Source organism: Anguilla anguilla, chromosome 18 (genome assembly GCF_013347855.1).
Source record: "Anguilla anguilla isolate fAngAng1 chromosome 18, fAngAng1.pri, whole genome shotgun sequence".
Taxonomy (NCBI): Eukaryota; Metazoa; Chordata; class Actinopteri; order Anguilliformes; family Anguillidae; genus Anguilla; species Anguilla anguilla.
The window spans coordinates 27,934,851-27,948,293 of record NC_049218.1 but is presented as its reverse complement, the minus strand read 5'-3'; the positions used below and the strand labels follow the sequence as shown (position 1 = coordinate 27,948,293).

The 13,443-nt window shown below is 53.8% G+C and overlaps 8 non-coding genes and 1 pseudogene across 8 annotated transcripts; all 9 read left to right on the top strand.

The window, feature by feature from the left end:
* The first annotated feature begins 462 nt into the window (after positions 1-462).
* LOC118218592 lies at positions 463-579 on the top strand. Its single transcript, XR_004763473.1, has one exon. It is a non-coding gene; the product is annotated as a U5 spliceosomal RNA (small nuclear RNA).
* A 365-nt stretch (positions 580-944) lies between these two features.
* LOC118218628 lies at positions 945-1,135 on the top strand. The gene has a single exon (XR_004763510.1). It is a non-coding gene; the product is annotated as a U2 spliceosomal RNA (small nuclear RNA).
* A 471-nt stretch (positions 1,136-1,606) lies between these two features.
* On the top strand, positions 1,607-1,723 carry LOC118218591. Its single transcript, XR_004763472.1, has one exon. It is a non-coding gene; the product is annotated as a U5 spliceosomal RNA (small nuclear RNA).
* A 365-nt stretch (positions 1,724-2,088) lies between these two features.
* Positions 2,089-2,279, top strand: LOC118218627. Its single transcript, XR_004763508.1, has one exon. It is a non-coding gene; the product is annotated as a U2 spliceosomal RNA (small nuclear RNA).
* Positions 2,280-2,746: 467 nt separating this feature from the next.
* On the top strand, positions 2,747-2,863 carry LOC118218590. Its single transcript, XR_004763471.1, has one exon. It is a non-coding gene; the product is annotated as a U5 spliceosomal RNA (small nuclear RNA).
* Positions 2,864-8,392: 5,529 nt separating this feature from the next.
* Positions 8,393-8,569, top strand: LOC118218645 (annotated as a pseudogene).
* A 486-nt stretch (positions 8,570-9,055) lies between these two features.
* Positions 9,056-9,172, top strand: LOC118218589. Its single transcript, XR_004763470.1, has one exon. It is a non-coding gene; the product is annotated as a U5 spliceosomal RNA (small nuclear RNA).
* A 2,798-nt stretch (positions 9,173-11,970) lies between these two features.
* On the top strand, positions 11,971-12,152 carry LOC118218518. Its single transcript, XR_004763428.1, has one exon. It is a non-coding gene; the product is annotated as a U2 spliceosomal RNA (small nuclear RNA).
* A 431-nt stretch (positions 12,153-12,583) lies between these two features.
* On the top strand, positions 12,584-12,700 carry LOC118218588. The gene has a single exon (XR_004763469.1). It is a non-coding gene; the product is annotated as a U5 spliceosomal RNA (small nuclear RNA).
* The last annotated feature ends 743 nt before the right edge of the window (positions 12,701-13,443 follow it).

Below are 13,443 nucleotides of genomic sequence, written 5' to 3'. Positions count from 1 at the left end.
AAAGGAAACGCTTCTGCTTCTGCTTCTGCTTCTGCTTCTGCTTCTGCTTCTGCTTCTGCTTCTGCTTCTGCTTCTGCTTCTGCGTGGAGTAGACAAGCAACTGAGTCCTTGTGGGGTTTTTTTTTTTTTTTTTTTTTTTAAATGAAATAAAAGAAATAGTTTTATCGTGTGTGTGTCGTTCTTTCTTTCTATCTATCTGTCTGTCTATCTATCTATCTATCTATCTATCTATCTATCATTCTCCGTCAGCTAGCTGGGTGAGTGAAGTTGGTTAAGTAAGTCAGCTAGCGAGCCAGTTTGCAGCGGTCCGTGGCTCGCTTGCGCCCTCTGCCAGTCGGGCGGTTATAAGCGTCTCCTCTCCCTCTTCTGCGGATAACGCGCGGGGGCGCCGGCGGACAACTCCGGGCCTGCGGCTCCGGGCCGGGAGGGCCTACGGCGGCTGGTGACGGCGAGAGGCCACGTGTGCTCGGGTTTCTCTTCATCACGCACAAATCTTTCGCCTTTTACTAAAGATTTCCGTGGAGAGGAACACTCCTGAGTTTGTGCTATTTTTGGATGCTCCGTCCGCCGGACGGGGCGACTTTTCTGTTCTTAAGAGAGCTTGTTGATGACTTGTTGCCATGTGTCCCTGGTTTGTGACTTGTCGGGTACATGTGTTATAGAGTGTGGACTGTCTCCTTGCTTGCTTAGCTAGGCAATTACATAGCTGTTCCGCGAGTGCTCGTGCAATTAAACGGCGATAAGAGCCTTCAGCACGTAGGTAGCTACCGTGGCAGAGGACGTGGGGCTTTGTGGGTGGAGCTGAGGTGACGGCCAGAGGTCCCGGGGGAAGCGTCGAGGGGGCCCCGGACCAATGGCGAGCGGGGACCGGGTCCGGCCGGACCCCGCGATCGGATTCCCGGCCCCCTGGGCGGCGGCGGCCAGCTGTGGCCAATTTTCAGGCCATCGCTTCTCGGCCTTTTGGCTAAGATCAAGTGTAGTATCTGTTCTTATCAGTTTAATATCTGATACGTCCCCTATCTGGGGACTACATATTAAACGGATTTTTGAGACTGGGAGTCGGAGAAGGAGCTTGCTCCGTCCGCTCCACGCATCGACCCGGTATTGCAGTACGTCCGGGAACGGTGCGCCTCTATTTTCGGGTGCAAAGGAAACGCTTCTGCTTCTGCTTCTGCTTCTGCTTCTGCTTCTGCTTCTGCTTCTGCTTCTGCTTCTGCTTCTGCTTCTGCGTGGAGTAGACAAGCAACTGAGTCCTTGTGGGGTTTTTTTTTTTTTTTTTTTTTTTTTTAAATGAAATAAAAGAAATAGTTTTATCGTGTGTGTGTCGTTCTTTCTTTCTATCTATCTGTCTGTCTATCTATCTATCTATCTATCTATCTATCATTCTCCGTCAGCTAGCTGGGTGAGTGAAGTTGGTTAAGTAAGTCAGCTAGCGAGCCAGTTTGCAGCGGTCCGTGGCTCGCTTGCGCCCTCTGCCAGTCGGGCGGTTAAAGCGTCTCCTCTCCCTCTTCTGCGGATAACGCGCGGGGGCGCCGGCGGACAACTCCGGGCCTGCGGCTCCGGGCCGGGAGGGCCTACGGCGGCTGGTGACGGCGAGAGGCCACGTGTGCTCGGGTTTCTCTTCATCACGCACAAATCTTTCGCCTTTTACTAAAGATTTCCGTGGAGAGGAACACTCCTGAGTTTGTGCTATTTTTGGATGCTCCGTCCGCCGGACGGGGCGACTTTTCTGTTCTTAAGAGAGCTTGTTGATGACTTGTTGCCATGTGTCCCTGGTTTGTGACTTGTCGGGTACATGTGTTATAGAGTGTGGACTGTCTCCTTGCTTGCTTAGCTAGGCAATTACATAGCTGTTCCGCGAGTGCTCGTGCAATTAAACGGCGATAAGAGCCTTCAGCACGTAGGTAGCTACCGTGGCAGAGGACGTGGGGCTTTGTGGGTGGAGCTGAGGTGACGGCCAGAGGTCCCGGGGGAAGCGTCGAGGGGGCCCCGGACCAATGGCGAGCGGGGACCGGGTCCGGCCGGACCCCGCGATCGGATTCCCGGCCCCCTGGGCGGCGGCGGCCAGCTGTGGCCAATTTTCAGGCCATCGCTTCTCGGCCTTTTGGCTAAGATCAAGTGTAGTATCTGTTCTTATCAGTTTAATATCTGATACGTCCCCTATCTGGGGACTACATATTAAACGGATTTTTGAGACTGGGAGTCGGAGAAGGAGCTTGCTCCGTCCGCTCCACGCATCGACCCGGTATTGCAGTACGTCCGGGAACGGTGCGCCTCTATTTTCGGGTGCAAAGGAAACGCTTCTGCTTCTGCTTCTGCTTCTGCTTCTGCTTCTGCTTCTGCTTCTGCTTCTGCTTCTGCTTCTGCGTGGAGTAGACAAGCAACTGAGTCCTTGTGGGGTTTTTTTTTTTTTTTTTTTTTTTTAAATGAAATAAAAGAAATAGTTTTATCGTGTGTGTGTCGTTCTTTCTTTCTATCTATCTGTCTGTCTATCTATCTATCTATCTATCTATCTATCTATCATTCTCCGTCAGCTAGCTGGGTGAGTGAAGTTGGTTAAGTAAGTCAGCTAGCGAGCCAGTTTGCAGCGGTCCGTGGCTCGCTTGCGCCCTCTGCCAGTCGGGCGGTTAAAGCGTCTCCTCTCCCTCTTCTGCGGATAACGCGCGGGGGCGCCGGCGGACAACTCCGGGCCTGCGGCTCCGGGCCGGGAGGGCCTACGGCGGCTGGTGACGGCGAGAGGCCACGTGTGCTCGGGTTTCTCTTCATCACGCACAAATCTTTCGCCTTTTACTAAAGATTTCCGTGGAGAGGAACACTCCTGAGTTTGTGCTATTTTTGGATGCTCCGTCCGCCGGACGGGGCGACTTTTCTGTTCTTAAGAGAGCTTGTTGATGACTTGTTGCCATGTGTCCCTGGTTTGTGACTTGTCGGGTACATGTGTTATAGAGTGTGGACTGTCTCCTTGCTTGCTTAGCTAGGCAATTACATAGCTGTTCCGCGAGTGCTCGTGCAATTAAACGGCGATAAGAGCCTTCAGCACGTAGGTAGCTACCGTGGCAGAGGACGTGGGGCTTTGTGGGTGGAGCTGAGGTGACGGCCAGAGGTCCCGGGGGAAGCGTCGAGGGGGCCCCGGACCAATGGCGAGCGGGGACCGGGTCCGGCCGGACCCCGCGATCGGATTCCCGGCCCCCTGGGCGGCGGCGGCCAGCTGTGGCCAATTTTCAGGCCATCGCTTCTCGGCCTTTTGGCTAAGATCTAGTGATAGGACTTTGATTGCGAAGAAAGAGCGATAGTTGTGTACACGCGCTGGGTGGGCAGGATGGAGGGCCCGGCGCCAGAATTTTCGACTGGTGGGCTGCGTCGGCGAAATACGCTGAGGGTCGTCGTCGCATCGGCACGCAGGCAAGTCGTGGATTTGAGGTATGTGGTCGTGGACTTTGTTCAGAGAGCTGTTCCAGGTGGGGACTTCAAGGATGTACTGCTTGCAAGACTACCAGGCCAAGGGCTTTTTTGATGTTACTTTGGACAGTGAGAGCCTGTGTTTGGAGGTTTTTGAAAAGTTTAAGGCGATGGGGCCTCACGAGGCACTGACGGGGATTTTATTGGAGCCCCTTTTTTCGTTTGATGTGAAGATTGTCACGGTTGTGATGTATAATCCGTTTGTACCGACTCTGGATGTGGAGTGTTTTTTAAAGAGGCGCTGTACCGTGCTGAAGACAGAGGTCAAGCTGAAAAATGCTTTTGGCATCTGGAATGGGAAGCGACAATACTTGGTGAGGCTTCAGAGGGATTCAGCGGAAATCGGGGGAGTGAAACACCTGCCAGCAATGTTCATGATCGGGCAAGATAAAGGGTACCTCACGTATGCAGGGCTTCCTGCATACTGTCGAAAGTGCTTCTGTTACGGCCACATGGCCAAGGATTGCACAAACGAAATTGTTTGTAGTGTGTGCGGGGAGAAGGGCCATGTGGCAAGGGACTGCACTAATGATAAGGTCTGCCACCTGTGTGGAGGGAAGGATCACCTGTTCCGGAAGTGCCCGGAACGGCACCGGTCTTTTGCTGAGGTGGTGCAGGGAGGAAGGAAGTCCCCTGGTGGTGAAAGTGGAGCGGTGGGGGAGTCGGCTGGAGGAAGTGGGTGGAAGTCCGGTCCGGATCCGGTCCGGGTTCCTCCCCAGTTTGGGGAGCCGGCGACCCCGGTGGCTGGGGAGCAGGCACGGAATGTGGGCATCAAGGAGGTTGCGGAGGAGCTAACCGTGGGTGCAGCTGCAGCGGAGGAGCTGGCGCAGATGGATGGGGCGGCCCTGGCAGGCCGTACCACAGTGCAGGAGGAGGGCAAGGCTGTGGAGGGTCCAGAGTCGGGCCGTCCTGTGGAGGTGACGGGGGAGGTGGTGGCTGAACCGGTGAGCGGTGGGTCTGCAGGCGGAGGTGAGCTTGGAGACGGCTCTGGCGGTGGAGGCTGGAGGGACTCCGCAGGGGCAGGCAGCACAAAAGCGAGGCCTTGTGACGGACTGGGCCCTGGCGGTGGAGGAGGAGGACCCGCTGGAACTGGGGAACATCTCGGATATCCTGCTGCCGAGCAAGAAGGTGAAAGTAAATGGGGCTGGGGATCTTTCTCCAGCAAATTCTGAATGTTCTATGGGTGCGGGGAGTGGGGAGAGCCTGGAGTGGGACCCACCGTCGCCCATGATGGAGACTGCTTATGATGGGGGAGGGTTTTCACCGGGCTCTCAGAACGAGTTGCCCTATTTAGGGGAGGGGGTGATGGGGGAGAGGTCGGGGGGGACTGTTTTGTGATGGCAGATTTTTCTGTGATGACCTGTAACGTGCGGGGTTTGGGGGGGAAGATGAAGAGGGGGGGGGTGTTACAGTTTTTGGCACTTAGAAAGTGCGCAGTGTACTTTCTGCAGGAGGTACACCTGAAGTCCGAGGAGGATTGTAGGGTATTTTCAGGGGAGTGGGGTTTGGGGCTCTCTTTTTGGAGTGTGGGGGGAGCCCACTCTTCTGGGGTTGGGATTTTGTTTGGATTAAGGGACTTTGTTGTGGTGGGGGTTTTTTCCTTTGTGCAGGGGAGGGTTTTGGTGGTGGATGTTGACTGGAGGGGGGTTAAGTGGCGCCTAATAAACGTGTACGCGCCAACGCTGCCAGTAAGACGAAGGGAGTTGTTTACGGGTTTCGATGGCATCTTGTCCACGAACCGATGTGTTATTTTTGGGGGGGATTTTAATGTTTCGTTTGAGGGGGGTGATTCTACTCTGCCTGCTTTAAGGGGGTTGGTGAGAAAATTTGGGTTGGTGGATGTGTTTAGGATATTGCACCCGGTGGAGCCAGGCTTCACCTGGGGAAACTCAAGGGGAGCCCGGAGCAGGCTGGATATGGTTTTCTTTAGGGGGGGGCAGAAGGTGAGATCTGTAAATATTGTACCTTTATTTTTTTCTGATCACTGTGGGGTGGTTGTGGGGTTGGATGGGGATGTGCCCAGGTTCGGGAGGGGGTTCTGGAGGTTGAATGTCCAGGTTGTGAAGGAAAAGGCATTCCAAGGACGCGTCCGGGCCCTGTATAGAGGGTGGGCCTGCCTGAAGCCCTTCTTTTCCACAGTTGTAGAGTGGTGGGAGGGGTTCAAGGTAAGGGTGAAGGAGTTAGCAAGGGAATATTGCAGGGGGAAGAGGAGGAGGGAGGAGAGGAGATATAGGCAGCTCCAGAGGCAGCTGGAAGCTGTCTATGTACATTGGAACCAGGGGGGGTTTTTGATGAACAGCGGTGGGCGTACCTGAAGGAGGAGTTGAAGGGGTGGTTTGAGGAGCGGGCACGGGTGTTCTCTTTTAAGTGTAGGGTACAAAGGCAGGAAGAGGATGAGAAATGCTCATCATATTTCTTCCAGACGGTGAGGGTGGCGCAGGGGAAAAAGTTGGTGAGCGGGTTGAGGGGAAGGGATGGGAGGGTACGGACGAAGGCAGAGGAGATGGTGGCCGTAGCCTTCTGACTTCTATGCGGAACTTTTTAAAGAGCGGCTTGTGGACTGGTGAGGCAAGCGCCTTTTTTCTGGGTATGGTGGCAGAGGGGGTGCCAGAGGGGGTGCGGGCAGCCCTGGAGCTCCCCATTAGTAAGGAGGAGCTCCGAGGTGCGCTGGGAGGCATGAAGGAAGGTAAGGTGCCGGGGTTGGATGGTCTCCCGAAGGAATTCTATGCTGAGTTCTGGGACGTGCTGGGGGATGACCTGCTAGAGGTGGTGCAGGAGGTGTTCCGGCGGGGGGAGCTAGCACCGTCAATGAGGGAGGGGGTGGTGACCCTGCTGCATAAAAAGGGAGATCCGGGGGATCTCCGCAACTGGCGGCCCATCACCCTCCTGTGCGTCGATTACAAGCTGTTGGCAAGGGCTTTGGCAGCGCGACTGGGTCTGGCTATGCCTCACCTTGTGAGGGAGGACCAGACGTGCGGAGTGGAGGGGAGGTCAACGACTTTTAATCTACAGCTGGTGCGGGATGTTTTGTGTTGGGTGGGGGATCGGGGCTTGCCTCTGGTGGTGGCTAGCCTCGACATGGAGAAAGCTTTCGACAGGGTGAATCACGGGTTTTTGTTTAATGTTTTGGCACGGTGCGGGTTTGGTGGGGGTTTTTTAAAGTGGTTAGGTTTAATGTACAGCGGTGTGGGAAGTAGGGTGATGGTAAACGGGGATTTGGGGGGTTTTTTGAGGCAGGAGGGGGGGGTCAGGCAGGGGTGCCCACTGTCACCCCTCCTGTACGCCCTATATGTGGAGCCTCTGGGGGAGGCGATTAGGCGGGAGGAGGAGATTAGGGGGATCTCAATCCCAGGGGGAGGTAGGGAAGCTCTTAAGGTGTCCCTCTATGCAGATGACATGACCCTGTTTTTTAGGACAGAGAGGGGTCTGGAGGTGGCCTTGAGGTTGGTTGAGGAGTTTGGGAGGGGGTCGGGGGCTCGACTAAATCGGGCAAAGTCCCAGATGAAATATTTTGGTACGTGGAGGGCCAGGGTGGATGCCCTGGGTGGGCTGGGAGTTTCGGAGGGCCCGCTCAGGATATTAGGAGTAGATTTCGGGGGGGACACGGCCGAGGATGCAGAGAGAAATTGGGGGAGGAGGTTGGCAGGGGTGGAGAAGAGATTAGGGTCTGTGGTCGGGGAGGCGCCTTACCTTAACTGGTAAGGTTATGGCCCTGAAGGCGGACATCTTGCCGTCCCTGACCTATTTGGCTAGGGTGTTTATCATGCCCCTGCGCATGCGCAGGGATTTGACCAGGAAGGTGTTCCGGTTCCTGTGGGGGGGGTATGAGTACATCCAACGGGTGAGTATGTATCAGGCGGTGGAGGAGGGGGGTAGGGATGTGCCATGCTTCCCGCTGAAATTTGATGTTATGTTTTTTTGTAACATGTGCGTGGCTCTCGTGGGGGAGAGGGTGCACAAATTCCAGCTCTTTGTACGGTTCTGGGTGTCGGGGTACTTCCGCTCCCTGGTGGAATGGGACAATAGGGTCCCAAGGGCGGAGGTGGCTCCGGCGCAGTTTTTGTATATGGTGAGATGGGCAAAGAGGAAGGAGGTGTGGGGGAATAGGGAGCTGGCAACGGATCATCGGCGCTTGTATAAGGTGCTGAGGGACAAGATGAGGCCGGAGGGGGGTTTGCGGGTGGGGGTGGGAAGGGAAGGATGGGTGGCCGTGCAGAAAAAAGGCCTGGAAAACAGGTTAAAGGACCTGAACTGGCTGGTGGCATATGGGCGGTTGCCGGTGCGGGATACCCTGTACCGGCACAAATTGACAAAGAACAGGTACTGTCCAAGGTGGGGGTGTGGGGAGGAGGAAACAGTGCTGCACGTGTTTTGGGGGTGCGGGTTCGCACAGGAGGTGTGGGCTGGGGTGAAGGGTAGGTATGGGGTTCTGAGGGAGCTGCGCCAGGAGATGGTGCTCTACGGCAGCGGGCTGGAGAGGATAAAAGGAAGGGAAGGCTTCTTAACACTGTTGCTTCTCAGTGTTGTGAAGCACAGATTGTGGGTGGCTAGAGGAGAGAGGGGAGCAGTGAGGCAAGGTTGGACAGGGAGAGGGGTGGTGGAGATGGTGAAGGCGGAGGTGGAGCGGCGTTTCCAGGGGGAAGTGCTGCGGTGGGGGTTTAACGCCGCAAGAGAGCGGTGGAAAGGTTTAATTTGAGGTTAATATAGGGGGGGTGTTTTATGATTTTGGGCAAGGTGTCTTTGGAAGGGGTGTTTTGTGGGGAATGTGTTTGGAGTTTGTATAGAGGTACTGATTTGTGTTTGTGTTGGGTGGGTTTTTGGGGGTTGTGTTTTGGATTTCAAATTGGGGGGGGGGCTGCTATGGGAGATCTGGACTTGGTACTTGTGGGTTGGAAGGGAAAATGTGCATGTAATGTGTTGTGATGGTGAGTGAATAAAATTTTTTCAAAAAAAAAAATCTGTTCTTATCAGTTTAATATCTGATACGTCCCCTATCTGGGGACTACATATTAAACGGATTTTTGAGACTGGGAGTCGGAGAAGGAGCTTGCTCCGTCCGCTCCACGCATCGACCCGGTATTGCAGTACGTCCGGGAACGGTGCGCCTCTATTTTCGGGTGCAAAGGAAATGCTTCTGCTTCTGCTTCTGCTTCTGCTTCTGCTTCTGCTTCTGCTTCTGCTTCTGCTTCTGCTTCTGCTTCTGCTTCTGCTTCTGCGTGGAGTAGACAAGCAACTGAGTCCTTGTGGGGTTTTTTTTTTTTTTTTTAAATGAAATAAAAGAAATAGTTTTATCGTGTGTGTGTCGTTCTTTCTATCTGTCTATCTATCTATCTGTCTATCTATCTATCTATCTATCTATCTATCTATCTATCATTCTCCGTCAGCTAGCTGGGTGAGTGAAGTTGGTTAAGTAAGTCAGCTAGCGAGCCAGTTTGCAGCGGTCCGTGGCTCGCTTGCGCCCTCTGCCAGTCGGGCGGTTATAGCGTCTCCTCTCCCTCTTCTGCGGATAACGCGCGGGGGGGCCGGCGGACAACTCCGGGCCTGCGGCTCCGGGCCGGGAGGGCCTACGGCGGCTGGTGACGGCGAGAGGCCACGTGTGCTCGGGTTTCTCTTCATCACGCACAAATCTTTCGCCTTTTACTAAAGATTTCCGTGGAGAGGAACACTCCTGAGTTTGTGCTATTTTTGGATGCTCCGTCCGCCGGACGGGGCGACTTTTCTGTTCTTAAGAGAGCTTGTTGATGACTTGTTGCCATGTGTCCCTGGTTTGTGACTTGTCGGGTACATGTGTTATAGAGTGTGGACTGTCTCCTTGCTTGCTTAGCTAGGCAATTACATAGCTGTTCCTGCGAGTGCTCGTGGCAATTAAACGGCGATAAGAGCCTTCAGCACGTAGGTAGCTACCGTGGCAGAGGACGTGGGGCTTTGTGGGTGGAGCTGAGGTGACGGCCAGAGGTCCCGGGGGAAGCGTCGAGGGGGCCCCGGACCAATGGCGAGCGGGGACCGGGTCCGGCCGGACCCCGCGATCGGATTCCCGGCCCCCTGGGCGGCGGCGGCCAGCTGTGGCCAATTTTCAGGCCATCGCTTCTCGGCCTTTTGGCTAAGTTTTTCAAAACTTATAAGGAAGGCGATGAACAACATAGAAGATGGAGTGCCGACCCACCGGGTGCGGCTGCGCAACACTGTACGATTTGAAGTGACGGAGGAGCAGCGGAAAGTGGTCACGCTGGAGTTTTTTGTGGAGAAGATTGTGAGAGGATTGTTTGAAGTGGATCAGGAGAGTGTGTTTTGCCTCCAAGATGTGCCCAGCAAAGGTCTGTATGATCTAACTTTCAATACAGAGTCGGATTGTTTTAATTTTTATCAGCTTTACAACAAGAAGAAGGATAATGAGCTGTTGAAGGGTGTGATGGTCTGGCTATTATATTCTAGGCCTCTTAGGCCTTTAGTAATTCATTTATACAACCCCTTTGTTCCGGAGGCAGACATTTTGTGTTTTTTAAGAAGGTACTGTGCGGACGTAAAGGAGGGGATGAAGATTAAAAATAAGTATGGTTTTTGGACTGGAAAAAGAAGATACATGGTGCGTTTTCGCCCGGATTCAGCAAGTGTGGGGGGTTTTAGTCACCCGCCGGGAATGTTTGCTATTGGGCCAGACAGAGGCTATTTGTACTATCCAGGTATGCCCATTTACTGTAGGAAATGTGGATGCTTTGGACATTTAAAGGAGGACTGCAAGGGCGAGAAATGCAGAAATTGTGGCTCGGAAGAGCATAAGGGCAGAGATTGCACCGCGCCCAAAAGGTGCAGTCTTTGTTCGAGTAACGAGCACCTGTTTCGGGAATGTCCAGAGAGGCAGCGCACGTATGCAGAGATGGTGAGAGGAGGAAGTGCAGCTGTGGACGAGGAAGCAGCGCCCACTAGTGGAAGAGATGGAAGGAGTGTTGGGGAGACTGCTACCAAAGGGGGATCGGCGCTAGGTGAGGCTCATGCCGGAGCAGTAGAGGAGGAGATGAGTGCAGAGGTGGATTCCGGAAAGGGGGCAAGGAAGGGATCAGTTCCCGGGTCTTTGGCTGCTTCAGCTCTAATTCCAGAGCAACCTGTTTCGGCTGAGGCACCGGTACGGCCCCCATTGAGAGATCTGGTTACAGCTCCTGTGGGTGCTTCGGTTCCGGTGGTTCCAGTGTTTCTGGTGAGCCCGGAGGCTATTCCGGGCCCTAGTTCTGCTGGGTTGAGCAGTGTCCAGAGGTTTCGGCGGGCGGCAGATGTTCTTCGGGAGAAGCAGGCGGGAGCGGATGACGCACCAGTTGAGACCCCAGAGCTTATTTCAAAGGAGAAGGTGTCAGAAGGCGCTCTTTCAGCATCTGCGGAGGAGGTGGCGGGGCACGCCTCGGGGGACGTGGACACTCCCACTCTTTGGGGGGACTCTGACCCCCCTGAGGGGAGCAGTGGAATGGACTGGGCGAGAGTGACGGGGAGAAAGCGGGCTTCCGTGGAGATGGAGAATCCCCATAAATTTTTTAAGACTGGGTTGCAAGTGTCGCTCACTAACCGGTATAAGGCCCTGTCAGATGCCTCAGGGGCTTCTCAGTCAGGAGGCGAGTCGGACATTGACCTGGCAGGAGGGTCTCCCTCTGTGGAGTTGGAGTGGGACATGGAGGGATTTGAGCAGGTAATAGGGATGGCCCCTGGTCCCTCGGGTGAAAGGGGTGTGGGGGAAGAGGGAGGAAAATAAAGGGGGTTTACTTCGTGTAGGTTGGGGTATTTTGTGTTTCTGAACATGGCTTTATTTAATATAATTACAGTTAATGTGCGGGGGGTGAGGAACAAGGTAAAGAGGGGAGGTGTTTTTTTTCTTTTCTTTCCTGTTTGAACTTCGATGTGTGTTTGTTACAAGAGGTGCACTTGAGGGATGGGGATGATGTTAGGAGGTTTTCTAAGGAGTGGGTGAGAGGGGAATCTAGGTGGGGGATTTGGGGAGTGCACTCAACTGGTGTGGGGATTTTGTTTGGGGGGAGGGAATTTAAAATAGTAAATTGTTTTTCTGTTGTGCAGGGGAGGGTGTTATTAGTTGATTTTGTTTGGAGGCCTTGTGGGACGCACGCTGCATGGCAGTAAGATGTAATGTGGAGGGGAAGGCGAAGGGAGTAGGTGGGTGGGTTAGAGGAGAGTTGGGGTGGAGATTCCGGGTGGACATGGAGAGGTGGGGTTTCCATGCCGCAAAGGAAAAGTGGAAGGGGTTTTGGGAGGGTTTGGAGTAAGTATTATTTGTTGTTGTTGTATAGTTTGTATGGTTATTTTAGTTTTGTATAGGTAGGTATTGGGGACTAAGCTGAATGGGTTTAAGGGGACTTTGTTGCATGTGTATAAGGGGTTTTGTTGGGTAGGTTCTGATTGTGTGGTTTAATGTTGGTAAAGGGTGGGGTGTTCGTATTTGTATGGGAGGGGATGGTTTTGGGTGGTTGTGTACACATGTATGCGATGTAAGGTATTCTGATTATGATGTCTGAAATAAAGTCTCATAAAAACAAAAAAAAAAATCTGTTCTTATCAGTTTAATATCTGATACGTCCCCTATCTGGGGACTACATATTAAACGGATTTTTGAGACTGGGAGTCGGAGAAGGAGCTTGCTCCGTCCGCTCCACGCATCGACCCGGTATTGCAGTACGTCCGGGAACGGTGCGCCTCTATTTTCGGGTGCAAAGGAAATGCTTCTGCTTCTGCTTCTGCTTCTGCTTCTGCTTCTGCTTCTGCGTGGAGTAGACAAGCAACTGAGTCCTTGTGGGGTTTTTTTTTTTTTTTTAAATGAAATAAAAGAAATAGTTTTATCGTGTGTGTGTCGTTCTTTCTTTCTATCTATCTATCTATCTATCTGTCTGTCTATCTATCTATCTATCATTCTCCGTCAGCTAGCTGGGTGAGTGAAGTTGGTTAAGTAAGTCAGCTAGCGAGCCAGTTTGCAGCGGTCCGTGGCTCGCTTGCGCCCTCTGCCAGTCGGGCGGTTATAGCGTCTCCTCTCCCTCTTCTGCGGATAACGCGCGGGGGCGCCGGCGGACAACTCCGGGCCTGCGGCTCCGGGCCGGGAGGGCCTACGGCGGCTGGTGCCGGCGAGAGGCCACGTGTGCTCGGGTTTCTCTTCATCACGCACAAATCTTTCGCCTTTTACTAAAGATTTCCGTGGAGAGGAACACTCCTGAGTTTGTGCTATTTTTGGATGCTCCGTCCGCCGGACGGGGCGACTTTTCTGTTCTTAAGAAAGCTTGTTGATGACTTGTTGCCATGTGTCCCTGGTTTGTGACTTGTCAGGTACATGTGTTATAGAGTGTGGACTGTCTCCTTGCTTGCTTAGCTAGGCAATTACATAGCTGTTCCGCGAGTGCTCGTGCAATTAAACGGCGATAAGAGCCTTCAGCACGTAGGTAGCTACCGTGGCAGAGGACGTGGGGCTTTGTGGGTGGAGCTGAGGTGACGGCCAGAGGTCCCGGGGGGAAGCGTCGAGGGGGCCCCGGACCAATGGCGAGCGGGGACCGGGTCCGGCCGGACCCCGCGATCGGATTCCCGGCCCCCTGGGCGGCGGCGGCCAGCTGTGGCCAATTTTCAGGCCATCGCTTCTCGGCCTTTTGGCTAAGATCTAGTGATAGGACTTTGATTGCGAAGAAAGAGCGATAGTTGTGTACACGCGCTGGGTGGGCAGGATGGAGGGCCCGGCGCCAGAATTTTCGACTGGTGGGCTGCGTCGGCGAAATACGCTGAGGGTCGTTGTCGCATCGGCACGCAGGCAAGTCGTGGATTTGAGGTATGTGGTCGTGGATTTGTTCAGAGAGCTGTTCCAGGTGGGGACTTCAAGGATGTACTGCTTGCAAGACTACCAGGCCAAGGGCTTTTTTGATGTTACTTTGGACAGTGAGAGCCTGTGTTTGGAGGTTTTTGAAAAGTTTAAGGCGATGGGGCCTCACGAGGCACTGACGGGGATTTTATTGG